We start from the raw sequence: 19,101 nt of genomic DNA, 5'->3' as shown, positions 1-19,101 counted from the left end.
GTTTGACATTCTAAGTGACTGTTAGACATTTATTTCAGCATATGATATAAAACGTCACCATAGTAACAAAGCAATCGGATCAAGAGTCTCAGGGCTTGATGTCGAGGTGGATGCAGTGGAGCAATGTTATGTGCATAAGTCTAACAGTGGCAAACAGAGAGTTTTTATGGGGGAAGGGGGGGGGGTTCCAAAAATATATGTATGTAATATACACGTATCACTCCTGCATACACACACACATACCATGCAGCAGGTAGTAGCTGGGGACAGGTCCAAATACTATTTCATTAAGCCCCTCCCTCTAACGGGGAAAATCTAATCGATTTGGGGGGGCTATCCGATTGGCCCCGCCCCCTTCCTAGTGACCCACCAATCATGGCTTAATAATGGCGTGGCTATTATTAAAGAAAAAAGTTAGCCAGGGGGTGTTTCTGGGTACTTATAACCCCCCCCTGCATGTACCACTGTCTAAAGCGCACCGCTATGCTCCCCAATTGTGTCCATACTTAGTCGCACTTGTGATTTCAGGCGCACGCAGAGAGAAGTGTATTGAAAATGAAGTGCGAGTTCCTGGACGGGGGGGTGGGAGGTGTCTTAGCTCACACACAGAGATAGTCCGTTGTATGGGTGTGTTATGAGAGTGTCGCGGGTGTGTTGGTGAAAGTGGTTTTGTACAGAGGAGCTCATCCGCTCACATAAGAGGTGAGACTCAGACAGGGCTAGTGCAGGTTTAGATGGTGCGATTGGTGGTTGCGTCTAAAGGCGCCAACTGCTATTACAGCGGGTACAGACGCTGACACTGGGCGTCCCAGTTCTTGCACTTTCGGATGCATGGCTGTACACAAGTGAAGGGCTTTGTAGCGGCATTTGCATAAAGTCGTAGACGGGCGACCGCCAACAGATGCAGCCGCTTCTGTGTGCATCTCTGAATGAGGACCTTAGTACCGTCAGGAGATATTAATATTTAATGGGTACCTTAGATAGAAGAACCATCACCCGTAATGAATAACTTTTTAAGAACAATTATTGTGCTGTCAACTGTTCTATGAGAATAATGATTTATTAAACGTAGATAATTAGTATAATAGGAAAACATTACTGTGCCTGCTCTAACTACAGTGTCCATAGTGTGTCATCAAGGCTGGATTACTGGTTGATTCCTGGCCTGTAGTGGTGCATTTAGAGGTTGCTTGGAATGCTGCGAGCACATTTCAGTATTGTTAGTACTGACAACAAAAGACACCAAATAGAGCCAGCCTTGCGCAGTGGCATACCAATAGGGATTGCATGACACCAGGGCAGGGCAGCCACCAGGGGGGGACTGTGGGGACTGGTGTCCCGGGCCCTTACAGGCCTACCCCTGGCTCCTACCGCCAATACCTGTAGAGCTGCACCAGCCTGTAAATCAACAGCAGTCTGATGCGCAGGAAGGACATCTTAAAACAAGACTTATCTGCGCATGAGATCTCTGTAAACTGTTTCTGTAGGTCCGCAACATTCGACCTATACGTAATGTCACAATGTATGACATCACATAGGGGTGGAGCAGTGCGGCAGAATCTCCTTTTGAGGGAGGCAGGGGCCCTGTCTATTTTGTCAGTCCCGGGCCCCTTAATTTCTGATGGCAGTCCTGCACCAGGGGGTCTATGTACTGAGCCTTGGATGGAGATAAAGTGGACGGAGATAAGGTACCAGCCAATCAGCTCCTAACTGCCATGTTACAGGCTGTGTTTGAAAAATGACAGGAGCTGATTGGCTGGTACTTTATCTCATCCACTTTATCTCTCTTCAAGTCTTAGTACATAGGGGGTCATTCCAAGTTGATCGTAGCTGTGCTAAATTTAGCACAGCTACGATCAATCAAACTGACATGCGGGGGGACACCCAGCACAGGGCTAGTCCGCCCCGCATGTCAGTGACGCCGCCCCCCTCACCCCCCACAGCCCCCCCACCCGCAGAAGTGCAAATGCATCGCACAGCGGCGATGCCTTTGCACTTCAAGAGTCGCTCCCGGCCAGCGCAGCTTTAGCGTGCTGGCCGGGAACTACTCATCGCTCCCCAGCCCGCAGCGGCTGCGTGTGATGTCATGCAGCCGCCAGGGCCCGCAGCCCCCACAGCGGTCCGGCCACGCCTGCGTTGGCTGGACCGCTCCCCCTAAACGTTGGCTTAACGCCGCCATCTTGCCCCCTCCCGCCCAGCGACCGCCTCTGTCTCAGAGGCGATTGCTAGGCACCGACGGCTGCCATTCGCCGGCGCACTGCGGCACATGCGCAGTTCCGACACGATCGCTGCGCCGCGATAAACTACAGCGAGCGATCGGGTCGGAATGACCCCCATAGAACCCAAAGTACCATGGGGCCTAGCTGCAATCCCTATTGTACTAGGGTGGAGATATATCAAACTTTCCTTGGAGTGGATAAGTAAAAAAAGTTGACCTTGGCAACCAGTTAGCATCTGCCTGCCATTTTATAGACTGTACTTGATAAATGCTATCTTCAAGCTGATTGGTTGCTATCAGGGTGTTAAAAAAAAAATAATGATTTAAAAAAAACAACAACAGATTTTTGGGATTTAAATCAGATTTTTTTTATTTAAATCGGATTTTTTAATTTTAATTGTTTTTTTTATTTAAATCAGATTTTTATAAAAATGATCAAGTAAACATATAAACCAAGTAAAAACAATAATACAAAGTTCTTTTAAAATACTGTAACTTTAATATATTTAATTTAAATGACTTGACAGTGTCACCTTGAACCATGGCATGACACGGCAAACTACACACAAATCACACAAACTACAAAAGGAAAGAAACAGCAACGATGTTAAAAGTTACATTAGTTGGCAATTGTCTCGCCTGATTTGTAAATCTGAATAAGCCGACACGTGAGGTTTATTGTGCACCTTAAAAATAAACCCAGGTTTTGCAGCTTTGTCAGTACCCAAGTTTCTCAGTTTTGACTGCACCAAACCAAGTGTGGAAAATATTCTTTCTACTGAAGCTGATGATGCTGCAGCTGTTACCAATTGCACTACTGCTACCATGATAATTCCGTTAGCAGCTACAGTTTCTGAACCAATGTGCATTTTCCACCAATCTATTGGTGCCACTGGTAACAGAACATCGTGGTCAAACAAGAGGTCATTAAACGGGGGTTGCTTTTTCTTGGAACTTGACTAGTGTTGGTAGAAGGGTATTTGAATGTGGATATTTTTCTTTGACAAACTTAAGAGCTTCTACCTTTTCTTCTGTAGGTAGGCAATTGGGTCCATCAAGTAAGCAAGAAAATGTACAGGTACAAATGTTGGATTATAGCGGTACAAAATTTCTTCATGCTTGGTTTGTCCAGATTTAGGCCCAGATTTATCAAACCTTGGAGAGTGATAAATTGCACTGTGATAAAGTATCAGCCAATCAGCTCCTAACTGCCATGTTGCAGGCAGTGTATAAAAAATGACAGTAAGAAACTGATTGGTTGATACTCTATCACCGTGCAACTTATCACTCTCCAAGGCTTGATAAATCTAGGCCTTAATTCCTTCAAGCTATCCTCTAACTCTTTTTGTTAAAAAAAAAAAATCATGTGATTTAAATCATGATTCAAATCAGGTTGATTTAAATCGGCAAACCCTGGTTGCTATGGGCAACTTCTTCATATTTCCACTTGTTGGAGATTTGGTTTGATAACTGTAAGGTTTGATATATTTACCCCTAGGTTGTGAATTGTAGGAGGCCACATATTGAATAACCTCCTAATTTGGGAACTCTATGATGTCTCAGCCAGACAGTGAGTAAATCCTGGAACTACACACCCAGTATAGGTGCTTACTACTTCAATTAATTATAGCTAGGGATTACTGCAAATTGGGCTAAAGGCGCAACATCCTCCTAATTGCCACATGTTGCCGGAGTCAAAGCATGGTACAGTTCAAGCGCACATACCGTCACACTGGGAACTATTAGGGCCACTATATCTCCTTAATATCATGCACAGCTCACATGAACTCAAATCCCTGCACACCCGTATCAACGGCCATTTAAATGTCATTGTAAGCAGGAACGTCTCTATATCCCAAGCAAGGCCCTGTCTGGGTGTGTACTACGTGATACTGGCCCTTTCTGATGCAGGAACAGTCAGTGCCAGGACCATCAGAAGTCTTTTTAGCAATGTGATTGGGTCTGTGGAGTCTTCAACACTGGACGCGCCTGGATGCACCACTTCCTCTGCAGTGTGATCTACGCTCTTTCTGTCCTTCGTCGCTGTGCTCCCAGTCTCATTCTATTAGGTGGCCATGCAGCACTTTCTATGTGTCTGTGGATTCATAACTTATTCTGCGATATTCACACCATTCACCACTGCCACTTGTTTAGCCCATGAGAAGAACCCTCAGCACCTCTGTCTCCATGTTTTGTTACACTTCTCTCTGCCTTACTTCCTGCAGCACCTTGCAACTCCACTAGGTGGTGGTATAACAGTGAGGAGACTTCAGTGGGTAAATGCCAACTATTTGCAACACTTGGAAGAGAGCCAAATGGTTCTGTACACAGAGCTAGGTGATCCCACTTCTGCCACCAAATGTGACGATACCGGGGTAATGCTGAGCTATACGATCAACCTTTTAATATGCCCATACTGTCAACTTACTGTTATGCGCATAGATCAGCCTTATTCGTCAACCTTGGCCTTCCTTGAGCCTAGACATGGGTTAAATAAATCACCTGGACAAATAGTGGATGAAAGACGTACCTTTACATTATTAAGGTGTGCATAGGCTTACCATATTATTCCTTTAAACTGGAACGCTCATGGATAACACAGGTTCTGTGGCTGTTTAAAACCAGATGAAATGAAGGCTTGAGGTCAGCCAGCCACAGAACCTGTGTAACTCATTAGCGGGAAAGGGATAGTATGGTAAGCCTAGGTGTGCAATACTAACAATTGGCCCCATTGGAGGTGTAAGCAGAAATAAGCATTAATTGCTTTCTCTGAGGCTACATGCGGATTGACTAAAGATCTGTAATTGAATTTCTCTGAGCACATTACCTGGGGAAGAGACCATGGGCCTAATTCAGACCTGATTGCTCGCTAGGGCTTTTTTTGCAGTCCTGCGTTTGCATAGTCGCCGCCCATAGGGGGAGTGTATTTTAGCTTTGCAAGTGTGCGAACGCATGTGTGGCAGAGCTGTACAAACAGATCTTGTGCAGTCTCTGAGTAGCCCAGGACTTACTCAGCCGCTGCGATCACTTCAGACTGTCCGGGACCGGAACTGACATCAGACACCCTCCCTGCAAACGCTTGGACACGCCTGCATTTTACCAGACACTCCCTGAAAACGGTCAGTTGCCACCCACAAACGTCTTCTTCCTGTCAATCTCCTTGCGATCGCCCGTGCGAATGGATTCTTCACACAAATCCATCGCAGAGCCACGAACCGCTTTGTACCCGTGTGATGCGCCTGTGCATTGTGGTGCATACGCATGCGCAGTTCTGACCTGATCGCAGCGGTGCAAAAGACGCTAGCGATCGATCAGGTCTGAATTAGGCCCCATGTCAGGTAATCACTGCTACTTAGATCCGTTCCTTAATAGCGCACTGTTCACCATCCAGTTCACAAAATATCACAAACCCATCACAATGCAGTCTGATGATAATCAGGGGATTGATGTGACTGATTAAATTTGGACCCCCAAATTGTGATAGTTATTTTATAACCCCTATATATACACTTTCATTCTCCAGCTTTACATTTTACATGAAGATTAACAAATCACTACAGCCAAACTACAGAAAATGGTCATTTACAGGGGTCTCAATTCTACCGGTGACCTTGTGAGATGGCATTATGATGTGTAACGATCCAAAGAGAGATTTCAACTCACTTCCTGGTGAGAGGGTGCAAATGACACACAGGGGTAAATTTACTAAGATGGGAGTTCTATTTAAGATGGGTTGTTGCCCATAGCAACCAATCAGATTCCAGGTATTATCTTCTAGAAGGTGCTAGATAAATGAGAAGTAAAAGCTGATTGGTTCCTATGGGCAACATCCCATCTTAAATAGTACTCCCATCTTAGTAAATTTACCTCACAGTAGGGATCGGTCTCAGAATGTCACACATTTCCACCTACTTCAGGCTCACGTCATAAGCTGAGTTTTACAAGCAACTTCAGGGAGCTGCACAAAACCCTGTTTGACAATGTGAAATGGTAATTTTAAGATAAGATAATTTGATCAATTCCCTTCCTGGCTCCACTAGTCTTTTTTAGAAGGTTTGATAAGTCCCCCCATTACTGTCCAGCCACCATCAGGAGAAGCGCGTTTCACCACCTTACAGTACTGCCAGCTGGGCTTAAGCCACAATGAAGGGGTCACCAAACATCTAATAGGATCTATGAGAAGGATGTCCGGTTACACTATGGAAGTGCTTTGTGATATGTAAGCACCTCCCTAATCACCTAGCAGTGTAACTAGTATCATCTTGACACTTGCAGCGAGATCATATGAAGATATCAACAAAGCTGAACCAAAAATGTCAGAGTCTGCACACCTGCAAAATTAGGCATCTGCTTTTTAATGGGAGCAGTCTCAGGACTAGGAAGTTGGTGGTCATCTTTATATGTGTTTGGTGGATAAATGGGGTCCTTTACACAAAATGAATGCAGAACCTGCTTTTTTTTTTTTTTTTTTAATGACGTTTTTAAATGACCTTTAGTAGAAATTAACCACAGCATGGGACAACAGCACATTTTAAACCTTTTGAGAGACATTAAATATAAAATTGCTTGAAAGAACTAAAGGGAAATGAGAAAATGTCATTTATGAAGTCTGAGCACAGGCCGCAACTGAAGGAAATGACACACAAATCCAAGCTACCTTATTTCCCCCTGTAATTGCTTCATGACTTATTGTGTCTGTTGTGCTGTATTTTGGTTATATAGTATGACAATGCATAGTAGGCCCAGACCAAAAAATATCCTGTATATTGTGTGAGTTTCAATCTAAAATATAGCTTGGCCAGATAACAAAATAAAACCTAGCCATGTGTGGGCAGTATAGGTTAATTGTCATTGACATATTGGGGGTCATTCCGAGTTGATCGCTCGCTGGCTAGTTTTAGCAGCCGTGCAAACGCTATGCCGACGCCCACTGGGGAGTGTATTTTAGCTTAGCAGAAGTGTGAACGCTTGTGCAGCCGAGTTGGGCAAAAACAGTTTGTGCATTTTCTGAGTAGCTCTGAACCTACTTAGCGCTTGCGATCACTTCAGCCTATTCATGTCTGGATTTGACGTCATACACCCGACCAGCGAATGCCCAGCCACGCCTGAGTTTCTTCAGACACGCCTGCGTTTTTGCAAACCCTCCCATTAAAACGGTAAGTTGACACCCAGAAATGCCCCCTTCCTGTCAATCTTCTTGCGGCCGTCAGTGCGACTGAAAACTTTGCTAGAACCTGTGCACAACCACAACGGCCTTTGTACCCGTACGTCACGCGTGCGCATTGCAGGGTATACGCATGCGCAGAAATGCCATTTTTTAGCCTGATCGCTGTGCTGCGAACAACGGCAGCTAGCGATCAACTCGGAATGACCCCCATTCTTGTAAGTAAATTGTTTTCCTGTAAACTAAAGAACTATCATTGCATTCTACATGGTAGCCACTAGAGGGCAGCAGCTGTTCAGCTACATTTCAGCTCAGGTTGATAGATAGATCATACTTGCCTACTTTTGAAAAATAGTTTTAGGGAGTATGTAAGTGTTAGCAGAATGTGTTGCTTGCCGTTGAGGGGGCGTGTCATGTTCCACCCAATGGGTGTGTCTAGCTGCACCTTTACATACCAACACACTGATGATATTATACATCCAAAGCAATAAAGCTGTCACAGAACTTTGTATAGCAGGCCATTCAGCGCAGCTTTCACATACAGGTATATCCGTCATATTGTCTGTTATAAGGCTGTGGAAAATATAAACTCCTAAGTACTGGAGTATTTTGACTACATGAATACGCCAGCAGTGCTATCCATATAAAGCAACAGGTATCACTCCCACATTCACATATCGGTGCCCTAATAGTGCTGTGTGTGGCGGGACAAGATTCATCTCAGAGAGGATTCAAAAGCTGGACATACACTATACAATTATCTGTCAGATAATCTGCCAGATCTGGCTGGTTGAAATGAAAATCTGGTAATGGATGAGAGCAAATGACAATAGACCATTTGCTACCAAACGCTGGAAAATGGAAAAAACCTGTCCGTGATTTAACCAACTTGTATGAACAATATTTTTTGTCCATTTTTCAGTGTTTAGGAGCACATGGTCGATTGTCATTTGCTCTCATCCATTACCAGATTTTCATTCCAACCAGCCAGATCTGGCAGATAATCTAGACAAGAAAAACAAAAGGGATTTTTCCCACGCACTCTACTGGCTGTTAGTAAGAAGAACTATATACTATGTAATAATAGAAAATTTAGAGCTCTTCGTTACATATGTTTTGCAAAAGATATGATAAGCCTCTAGGCCACTTCACGGCTGCTCTATTACTGGAGGTCCCTAACTAAGCATAAGTCCAGGGTTTGGACCCCACAAAGTCGGCTCAGGCCTGACCACCCTAGGGCAGCACACCATTGAGATACTAAAGTGTTAATATGTGTTAAGAAAGAAGCAGAAGCTATGGGTGAGAAAGTGCTACAAAAATAAGGTTGTTGATAAAAATACTCAAAAGAGTAATATTAGTGGAAAAATAGGAGTGTTACATAAGTGCTAAATAAATAATATGGCATGCTACCCCAAGGTAGCCCAGTCACACCAGACCTGGGGGGTACCACTCCCCAAACTCACACACAGCATAATAACAATAATAACATCCACTATGGGTCATACAATTGCTTAATGTACGGCCACATGATAATGGCACATACAAAACATATCCAGATTGAGAGCTAGCTTACCTGGAGGCACTCCTGTATCCTCCAAATGGCACCACAGGACCCAGCATGCCCTCCTAATGCTGGCTCCATCTATGCCTCACTGAACTGCAATAAATAGTGGCAAACTGCTCTAATCAAGCTGGTAACAATCCTCAGGTGCTGCGGGAGGGGGTTACTCTAGACAAGAAAAACAAAAGGGATTTTTCCCACGCACTCTACTGGCTGTTAGTAAGAAGAACTATATACTATGTAATAATAGAAAATTTAGAGCTCTTCGTTACATATGTTTTGCAAAAGATATGATAAGCCTCCAGGCCACTTCACGGCTGCTCTATTACTGGAGGTCCCTAACTAAGCATAAGTCCAGGGTTTGGACCCCACAAAGTCGGCTCAGGCCCGACCACCCTAGGGCAGCACACCATTGAGATACTAAAGTGTTAATATGTGTTAAGAAAGAAGCAGAAGCTATGGGTTAGAAAGTGCTACAAAAATAAGGTTGTTAATAAAAATACTCAAAAGAGTAATATTAGTGGAAAAATAGGAGTGTTACATAAGTGCTAAATAAATAATATGGCATGCTACCCCAAGGTAGCCCAGTCACACCAGACCTGGGGGGTACCACTCCCCAAACTCACACACAGCATAATAACAATAATAACATCCACTATGGGTCATACAATTGCTTAATGTACGGCCACATGATAATGGCACATACAAAACATATCCAAATTGAGAGCTAGCTTACCTGGAGGCTTAGTTAGGGACCTCCAGTAATAGAGCAGCCGTGAAGTGGCCTGGAGGCTTATCATATCTTTTGCAAAACATATGTAACGAAGAGCTCTACATTTTCTATTATTACATAGTATATAGTTCTTCTTACTAACAGCCAGTAGAGTGCGTGGGAAAAATCCCTTTTGTTTTTCTTGTCTAGAGTAACCCCCTCCCGCAGCACCTAAGCATTGTTACCAGCTTGATTAGAGCAGTTTGCCACTATTTATTGCAGTTCAGTGAGGCATAGATGGAGCCAGCATTAGGAGGGCATGCTGGGTCCCGTGGTGCCATTTGGAGGATACAGCGGTGCCTCCAGGTAAGCTAGCTCTCAATCTGGATATGTTTTGTATGTGCCATTATCATGTGGCCGTACATTAAGCAATTGTATGACCCATAGTGGATGTTATTATTGTTATTATGCTGTGTGTGAGTTTGGGGAGTGGTACCCCCTAGTTCTGGTGTGACTGGGCTACCTTGGGGTAGCATGCCATATTATTTATTTAGCACTTATGTAACACTCCTATTTTTCCACTAATATTACTCTTTTGAGTATTTTTATTAACAACCTTATTTTTGTAGCACTTTCTAACCCATAGCTTCCGCTTCTTTCTTAACACATATTAACACTTTAGTATCTCAATGGTGTGCTGCCCTAGGGTGGTCGGGCCTGAGCCGACTTTGTGGGGTCCAAACCCTGGACTTATGCTTAGTTAGGGACCTCCAGTAATAGAGCAGCCGTGAAGTGGCCTGGAGGCTTATCATATCTTTTGCAAAACATATGTAACGAAGAGCTCTAAATTTTCTATTATTACATAGTATATAGTTCTTCTTACTAACAGCCAGTAGAGTGCGTGGGAAAAATCCCTTTTGTTTTTCTTGTCTAGAGTAACCCCCTCCCGCAGCACCTGAGGATTGTTACCAGCTTGATTAGAGCAGTTTGCCACTATTTATTGCTGGCAGATAATCTGCCAGATAATTGTATAAAAAAATGTTGCCCTTTGAAAAAGTGTCTTGTTTTGTGGTCCCCCTTGTGTTTTCTGTATAACATCCCCTTGCCTGTATTTTCTGTATAGGGATACCCTCTGTATATTCCCCATAGTGACCCCCTTTGTCCGCATATTCCCTGTAGTGACCCCCACTTGTCCACATATTCCCTGTAGTGACCCCTTTGTCTGCATATTCCCTATAGTGACCCCCACTTGTCCACATATTCCCTGTAGTGACCCCCACTGTCCACATATTCCCTGTAGTGACCCCCACTTGTCCACATATTCCCTGTAGTGACCCCCACTTGTCCACATATTCCCTGTAGTGACCCCCACTTGTCCACATATTCCCTGTGGTGACTCCCCTTGTCTGCATACAGTATGCCCTGTAGTGACCCCTTTGTCTGCATATTCCCCGTAATGACCCCCCCCCCTTTTTCTGCATATTCCCTATAGTGACCCCCACTTGTCCACATAGTCCCTGTAGTGACTCCCCCTTGTCAGCATATTCCCCGTAATGACCCCCCCCCTTTGTCTGCATATTCCCTATAGTGACCCCCACTTGTCCACATATTCCCTATAGTGACCCCCACTTGTCCACATATTCCCTGTAGTGACCCCCACTTGTCCACATATTCCCTGTAGTGACCCCTTTGTCTGCATATTCCTCGTAATGACCCCCCCTTTGTCTGCATATTCCCTATAGTGACCCCCAATTGTCCACATAGTCCCTGTAGTGACACCCCCTTGTCCGCATATTCCCCATAATGACCCCCCTTTGTCTGCATATTCCCTGTGGTGACCCCCCCTTGTCTGCATACAATATGCCCTGTATTGACCCCCCTTGTCTGCATACAGTATGCCCTGTAGTGACCACTTTGTCCGAATATTCCCCATAATGACCCCCCTTTGTCTGCATATTCCCTGTGGTGACCCCCCCCCCGTCCTTGTCTGCATACAGTATGCCCTGTAGTGATCCCCCTTGTCTGCATATTCCCTATAGTAACCCCACTTGTCTGTATATTCCCTGTAGTGACCCCTTTGTCAGCAAATTCCCTGTAGTAACCCCACTTGTCTGCATATTCCCCGTAGTGACCCCTTGTCTGCATATTCCGCATATGCCTACCCTAGTTGCTTACCCTACCGGATCTTGCGGGAGAGTCCCATATTGAATCTATCTTCCGCCGCCCCGCATTATAAATCAAATACTCCAGTTCTTTATATTCTTCACTGCAGCCAGGGAACTACAAAGTTTTTTCTCGGCACTGACAGAGATTTGCTGCCGTCGCTAGTATGACTTCTGTCTGGGCTCATCAGCTTCAGCTGTCCACTCTCAGCAAAACCTTGTGGAGTCCCCGCAGTAAAGAATACAGCTTGCCTGACCCACGTCTTCTTATCTCAGCTGCTAGTGTGTGTGAGCTGTGGAATGTTTTGTTAGTAATCTTTAGTTAAACACATAAAAAGGACAATACAACAAAAAGTTTTAGAATTCGTTTTTTTGTCAAGAGATAATCATTGAAGTAAGAATTCACACAAGGTGAAATTGCATTTGGAATTTATTGAATAGGTATCACATTTATCATGTATTGTGCTGAGTGAGAAGAAAATAAATATCACAGCAATAGTTGTAAACAAGAAATCCAATATTGCAGGCAGCAAACTTAGAGGGTTATTTAGCAAACCAAAAAAGTTAGCAGTTGGGCAAAACCATGTTGCACTTCAGGTGGTGCAGATGTAACATGTGCAGAGAGAGTTAGATTTGGGTGGGTAATATATTGTTTCTGTGCAGGGTAATTACTGGCTGCTTAATTTCAACACTGCAATTTAGGTTTGAGTTTGAACACACCCCACCCAAATGTAAATCTTTCTGTACTATTTCAGCCACTTATAGCTAATTGTCTTGCATAGATTACATTTTAATGTCAGCTTCCTTATTCCCTCGTGTTTCTGAGCCAATAGGCTTTTCTGACCACGCAGTTTGTTGGCTTAAAATGAATATCTCTTGAGACAAAGGTCCTTAAAGACAGTGGCGTTTCCCATTGCACCTCTCCCACTCCCTTAAGTTCAGAAACACGCTTGATGCACCTTGGATGGACTACAAACACGATAATATGGAGTCGGAGCGGAATTCGCCCTTGCTTTTTTGGCAAACTTCTAAGCCCGTTATATGAGGATTCATCATCTCATATTACTCAAAGAGGGACAAGGAATCACATAAATTGTATCCCGGAACACAATCCAACTTGACTAAGGCGTATTCGCAATTCATGATGACTACAAATTATTGACTAAAATTTTAGCTGACCAGCTTAAAGGACTATTACCCATCATTATTCATAAAGACCAATCTGATTTTATTTTGGGCTGACATTCCGTAGTTAACATCCGGAAAGTTATTTCTGCAATGTATTGGCTCCAGTCCTCTGGTGTTCCCCAAAAACATGCAATATTGTCTTTAGTGCTGAAAAAGCTTTCAGTCTAATCCCATGGGAACATTTATTCAATGCTCTGAATCGGGTCGGAATTCCAGAGGACTTCCACCTCAATGCTCAAATCACTATATCCGGGAGCCTCATTCCAAATTTTGTGCAAGGGCTACCTTCCTCCCCCCTTTTGTTATACAAAAAGGGACAAGGCAAGGATGCCCCTTATCACCACTGTTATTCGCAGTAGTTTGGGAACCTTTAGCGATTGTATTATGCAAATCTACCTTGTTTTCTGGCATCCAAATATGATCCAAAGAAGTAAAATTACGTTTATTTGCTGATGACATGTTGCTATATATTTAAATTCCTCAGTTGTCTATACCAGCGATCATTCATGATTTTAGCTCCTTTTCAGTGTTTAGAGTTAATTATTCCGACTCAAAACTACTCCCAAAAAGGTAATTCTCTGTTTTCCAATTTTATTTGGGCTGGTAAAAAAAAAACCTAGGCTACAGGGGTGTTTTAAGAGAGGAGGAGGCCCGTGTTCAGCCTCCTCTGTTTCGGGTCCCCTCCTCTCTGCCCGGAGCGCTGTAGAGTCTGAGCACCAGAGGGTGGCGGCCATTTTCCCTGAGATTTCTCTACTGCACATGCGCAGAACTCTGTGAAAATGGCCGCTGAGCCATTTTCACTGTGTTCTAACAGAACTGTGGATGCCGGCGCTGGACTTCGGAGGGGTGAGTATTTTAAAAATGGGTGCAGTGTGTGCAGTGGGGGCCCCCTCTGGACTCAAGGGCCCGTGTGCACCCATTATAGAAAAGCCAGTGCTAGGCTACCCTTTACTAGACTACAACTTCCCAAAGCAGAGGGTGGGTTTGGTATGCCAGACATTCTATCTTCTAACATCCAGGTGGTACGATTCATACTTGTGCCTCTCTAGCTGAAAAATACCAATTGCCCAATAAGCAATTTTGTATGTTTCTTCAGGCCCGCCACTTCGCCCAATCACAGCCTCTGGCTTTTTGTAATATAAATGAACCAGATCCCATCATGTCTCTTTTGTCAATTGATAATATACTGGGTTATCGGATTAGACACTTGTATGCTTATCTCATTCTATACAAAAAAGATGTTCTTAGACAGAATGTAGTTTTGAAAGGGTCTGTAGATATTCAGGAGGACATGTACTAAGCAGTGATAAAAGTGGAGAAGTGAGCCAGTGGAGAAGTTGCCCATGGCAACCAATCAGCTGCTCTGTATACTTTTATAGTATGCAAATTATAAAATGTTACATCAGTGCTGATTGGTTGCCATGGGTAACTTCTCTACTGGCTCACTTCTCTACTTTTATCACTGCTTAGTACATCTTCCCCTCAGTCTCTCTCTTCATTTTCAGTATTATCGAAACACTGCCCCACCACACTAAAATATCTGCAAACTGCAGGAGACTCACCTTAAGGTTTTCAATAGAGCTTATGGGGGGTATTCAGTTATTGCTGATTTTTCAACCATTTTTAGGGTGAATTAGATTTGCCCTATTTAATTCCCGTTTCGATTTTTCAACTGGTTAAAAAAATCTGGCTCTGGCGAAAACCATGTGCACTGGGGAATTCAAAATCAGCTAATTTTTGCCTGTTCTTGGGTCCGTTTTCGCCCATGCCGAATCAACAAAAAAAAGGCATGGGCGAAAAGGATTTAAAAAAGGGCGAAACCGCTATTGAATACCCAACGTCGAATTAGTGACGTGTTTTCGGCTAGCAAAATAAAGGTACTTAACTGAATACCCCCCTATATCTCTCAGATTCAACACTATCATTTTGTACCAGGCGATCTGGGAAATAACCCAAAGTGTGTTGTACGAGAGGCTACCTTTTTCCACAATGTCTGAGAGTGCAGTAAGATCAGGATGTTTTGGGACAAATGAATAGGATACCTGAATAGTCTATTTTCCCTGCAACTCTCTAAACACCCCATCCCCTGCCTTTTTTTAGATTTCAAACGTTGATATTTAGGGTCAGAAAAGAAACAGATTACTCCTCTTTTGACAGTCATCCTTACCACAGCTAAAAAACGTAATTTATTACATTAGATTCATAAAAATTATCCGGCGTTAGTTGCATTAAATGCTCACCCTTAAACATCCTAACGTCAGGCCGCACTCCTGGATGTGGAAAGGGGTGTCTCTAGATTTTATAATACATGTAATGTTTTTATCTAGACATCCTAACGGCTGATGGATGCCCATGTGCATGCATAAACCCTTAACACTTAACTCTAACATAAAGACTAGGAGACTTAGATTTGGCAGAAATTGTTAGCTTATTTATTCGATAAATTCTGACTTAAATGGCTGACATAAAAGATTAAATACTGGTGGCCAAGAAAGAAAGACTAACTTCTACCCCAACCCGTACAACTGTACCAACTTAACGCTCAGCCTAAACAACAAAACGGTATTCACTCAACCTTCTACCTTGACTACCCACCCGTCTGGGTGGTGTCGCTGTCCCCGACCGGGTGATCCAGCAGACGTATATAGTCAACAAAGGTGAGCGCACCAACCCAACCTGAAATAATCATTAAAACATCTAGATAAGACCTAAAAACAAGTAACCTGCCGTTCTTTCCCACCAAAGCGAAGTTCCTGATCCCAGCAACTTCACCCTGCCACCACAACCTCAACAAACCGAAGACACCCCAACAAAAAGATCATCTAAAAGGATACATAAACCTTCCCTATCCAAGTCATTCCATTAGGCCGGAAAAGATAGTGATACCGAAACCTGATTCTCTCATGCGGCACAACCACACCACCAGCATACATCACCCACCCAGCCTAGTTAAGCTTTTTTCTGGCCTCATCTATCACTCTACAGTCCTTGGCACCTCGCCAACGCAACCTGGGCACTATAAAAGACCATATCAAAATGCAAGAAGGCCACGCCTTCTTAATGAGTGCCAAATCCTCCAAGATCTCACCACACAACTCCAATTGCGACATCTTCCCTTGGTCATTGGCACCTAAATGAAGCACCAATACCTCGGGCAACCCATGACACCGGACGTTCTCCAGCAGGAACACCTTCAAAGCACTCCACCGCATACCTCTGACACCCAACCACCTCACTTCATCAGTGCCAGCAAAGACAAGCACCTTACCAGAGGCAACAAGCCTAGCCTCCCAGTACACAAAGGAGTGACCTACCACCCAGACCCTGCACTTATCACCCATCAAACCTATAGGGAAGGGAAAAAGAATAAAAATAGGTTAGTATGGACATGCAAACTGAGACCATACCGTTAAACTACGTAAGAGGAATGCCTCACCTGGGGAACCTGCCCATAGGTCCGCAACGCCCCCGGGTTAACCTGCGCGGGGTCCGCGGGACCTCCTTCTCATCCTGCTGCACCTTGGAAACATCCATCCACACCTCAACGTCTTTACAACCAAAGTCTATGACCTGCAAACAATCCTGTTGCGCCTAAACTTGTCATTGTACACCCTCCAGGCAACCCCAGAATACTTGCGCTGCATGTCATGAATCATGTGTATATAGCGGATTATGTTAATGTGTTCACCCGGCCGATCATCCAGATAACAGGCTGCAAAAATGGAGAACCCGGCCAACCAAGCATCATAAGACTGAAAGGTTTCCATTCCAATGCCACCTTTCACTCTAGCTGCCTTAAACTCCTTCTTGGCCTCATCGGTCAAAGTTAACACATCCACATAGTCGCCTTTTTGAAATTTCTTGTGGCAACTCTCGCGCAGCCCGCGCAACACGGCCGAGTAGTCACAATGGATGACACCTGGCAGGTTGCGCCATTTTCGTTCCCTGTGGGAAAGTTCAGAGGCCCTCTTGCGCTTGGCGCTCGCGTTTGCTCGCTTCCTTCTTCGCATATCTGGCCGCACGCTTGCGAGCCCTCACTGTGCTACTGACCGAAGATCTGAGCGAAGAGAAGGAGGAGCTGACCTGAGAGAAAGAAGAGGAAGAAGCGCTCAACAGTTCCAAGACAGACTCACCGGACTCCTCACCTGACACGTCCGGCCGACCGACCGCAGATGCAGAATCACCCTTGATGTCCAGCGGCTCACTCGAGTCCTCATCCAGATCTGAAAAACAAAACAAATCCAGCCCCGGAGCCAGGAAACAGGGAAGAAACCGACACAGTGGGCAGCGACCAATTCCTTGAACTAGACCTAAATGCAGCAACCGCAGAGCCCCGCCCTCTATGGCCTGAACCGCCCGCAGTCGGCACTATGACCGACACCAAATGAGCGAGAGTGGCTGCCATGGAGGAAAAAGCTGCAGACAACTTGGAGGGGTCAAACGCAGAAGGCGAATTACCAGCAGAGGTGCCAGCCTGCTGACTCGAGGGTACCAGTGGACCCCTACGGCCATGACCAGACCTCCCCGATGGAAGGGGAACATAAACATAATCCATGTACATAGCTCCTGGGTCACGTAGGTCACGAGGGGAACGGCTGGTCACAGCAGTATTAACAGTCCCAGGCCTCCCCTCACTAAAATGGCCGCCATCCCTCACTGCCCCAGCCCTGCTATGGAGTATCCTGCCAGACCCCACAGGAGCATCACTCCTGGAACCGCTGTGCCCAGACCTACTGCACCTCTCCCTGGGCTCCGCACGCCTGCGCGAACCAAGGGAGGCATCATCTCTGCCCACCCCCCCGGTAAGGCGCTCACCCGGCAGCTGGAAGCCGCCACATGCCTGCCTTGGACGTGCAACCACGAGGCTTCAAGCGGGGGCCCGAACGACGGCAGCCTCCCGCTCGGGCGCCTCACTTGCTCGTCCATTCCCCGCTACCAGCCTCACCAGCCGCACTCTGTTCCCCGCTGCAGTGCCAGCCGCGGCAGCAGAGGCCGGGGAACCCGCGACCGTCCACACACCACGCGGTTGTGCAGGTGAGGACGCAGCAGTACCGTGATGTACCGGGCTGGAGAAAACCCTCGCCTTACTTCTAAACCAAAAACACAAAAGGGAGCAGAGGACTTACCTTGTCCTAAAGAACAGGAAAAAGAGGAAGACTCCTCCTCTTCCCAGTCTATATCAATCAGCTAGATCCTGAATCCCTGCATCCCTATTGGATGGCTAGTCACATGTCCCCAAAGAGTCCTCCCCAGCCTATGGATGTTTAACCCTCTCCACTCCTATCTCAGTCATGGTTCCGGTATGAATGGTCGACCATGTTATGGTCGACAGTCATTAGGTCGACCACTATTGGTCGACATTGACATGGTCGACATTGACACATGGTCGACACATGAAAATGGTCGACACATGAAAGGTCGACATGAGTTTTTTTACTTTTTTGTGTCGTTTTTTGCGTAAAGTGACTGGGAACCCCAATTAGTGCACCGCGTCCCCTCGCATGGCTCGCTTCGCTCGCCATGCTTCGGGCATGGTGCCTTCGCTCCGCTACCGCTTCGCTCAGCACACTTTACCGTTCCAATCGTAGTCCATGTGGATCGTAAAGTATGGAAAAGTTCCCCAAAAGAAAAAAAAGTTGAAAAACTCATGTCGACCTTTTCATATGTCGACCTTTCATGTGTCGACCATGTGTCCATGTCGACCATGTCAATGTCGACCAATAGTGGTCGACCTAATGACTGTCGACCATAACATGGTCGACCATGTGAACGGATACCCTCAGTCATTCCGTTCTGGTTAAGCTTGGACGATCCCACTCAGAAATATATTCAGAAGCTTTTTGAATCCACCACTTGGTTTCTGCTTTACCAAACTGAACTTACTGGTTGACTCACATTCTAATATAAGGAAAGTTGCTCCTATGGTGTCAGTATAATTAGGTAGTAATACCCATGTTGTCTTGTATTTTTGTTGTCCTGTCTTATTTGTCTTGCCTTACCCTAACATCCCTAGTGCCGTTCTATCTCCCCCCTTTCTATATGCTTATTTACAGCAGTTATTGATGACATTGTTGATTTCCAAATGCACGTTGAATG

This window comes from Pseudophryne corroboree, chromosome 5 (genome assembly GCF_028390025.1).
Source record: "Pseudophryne corroboree isolate aPseCor3 chromosome 5, aPseCor3.hap2, whole genome shotgun sequence".
Lineage (NCBI taxonomy): Eukaryota > Metazoa > Chordata > Amphibia > Anura > Myobatrachidae > Pseudophryne > Pseudophryne corroboree.
The sequence above is the reverse complement of the archived record's forward strand: the minus strand, read 5'-3'. Positions refer to the sequence as shown.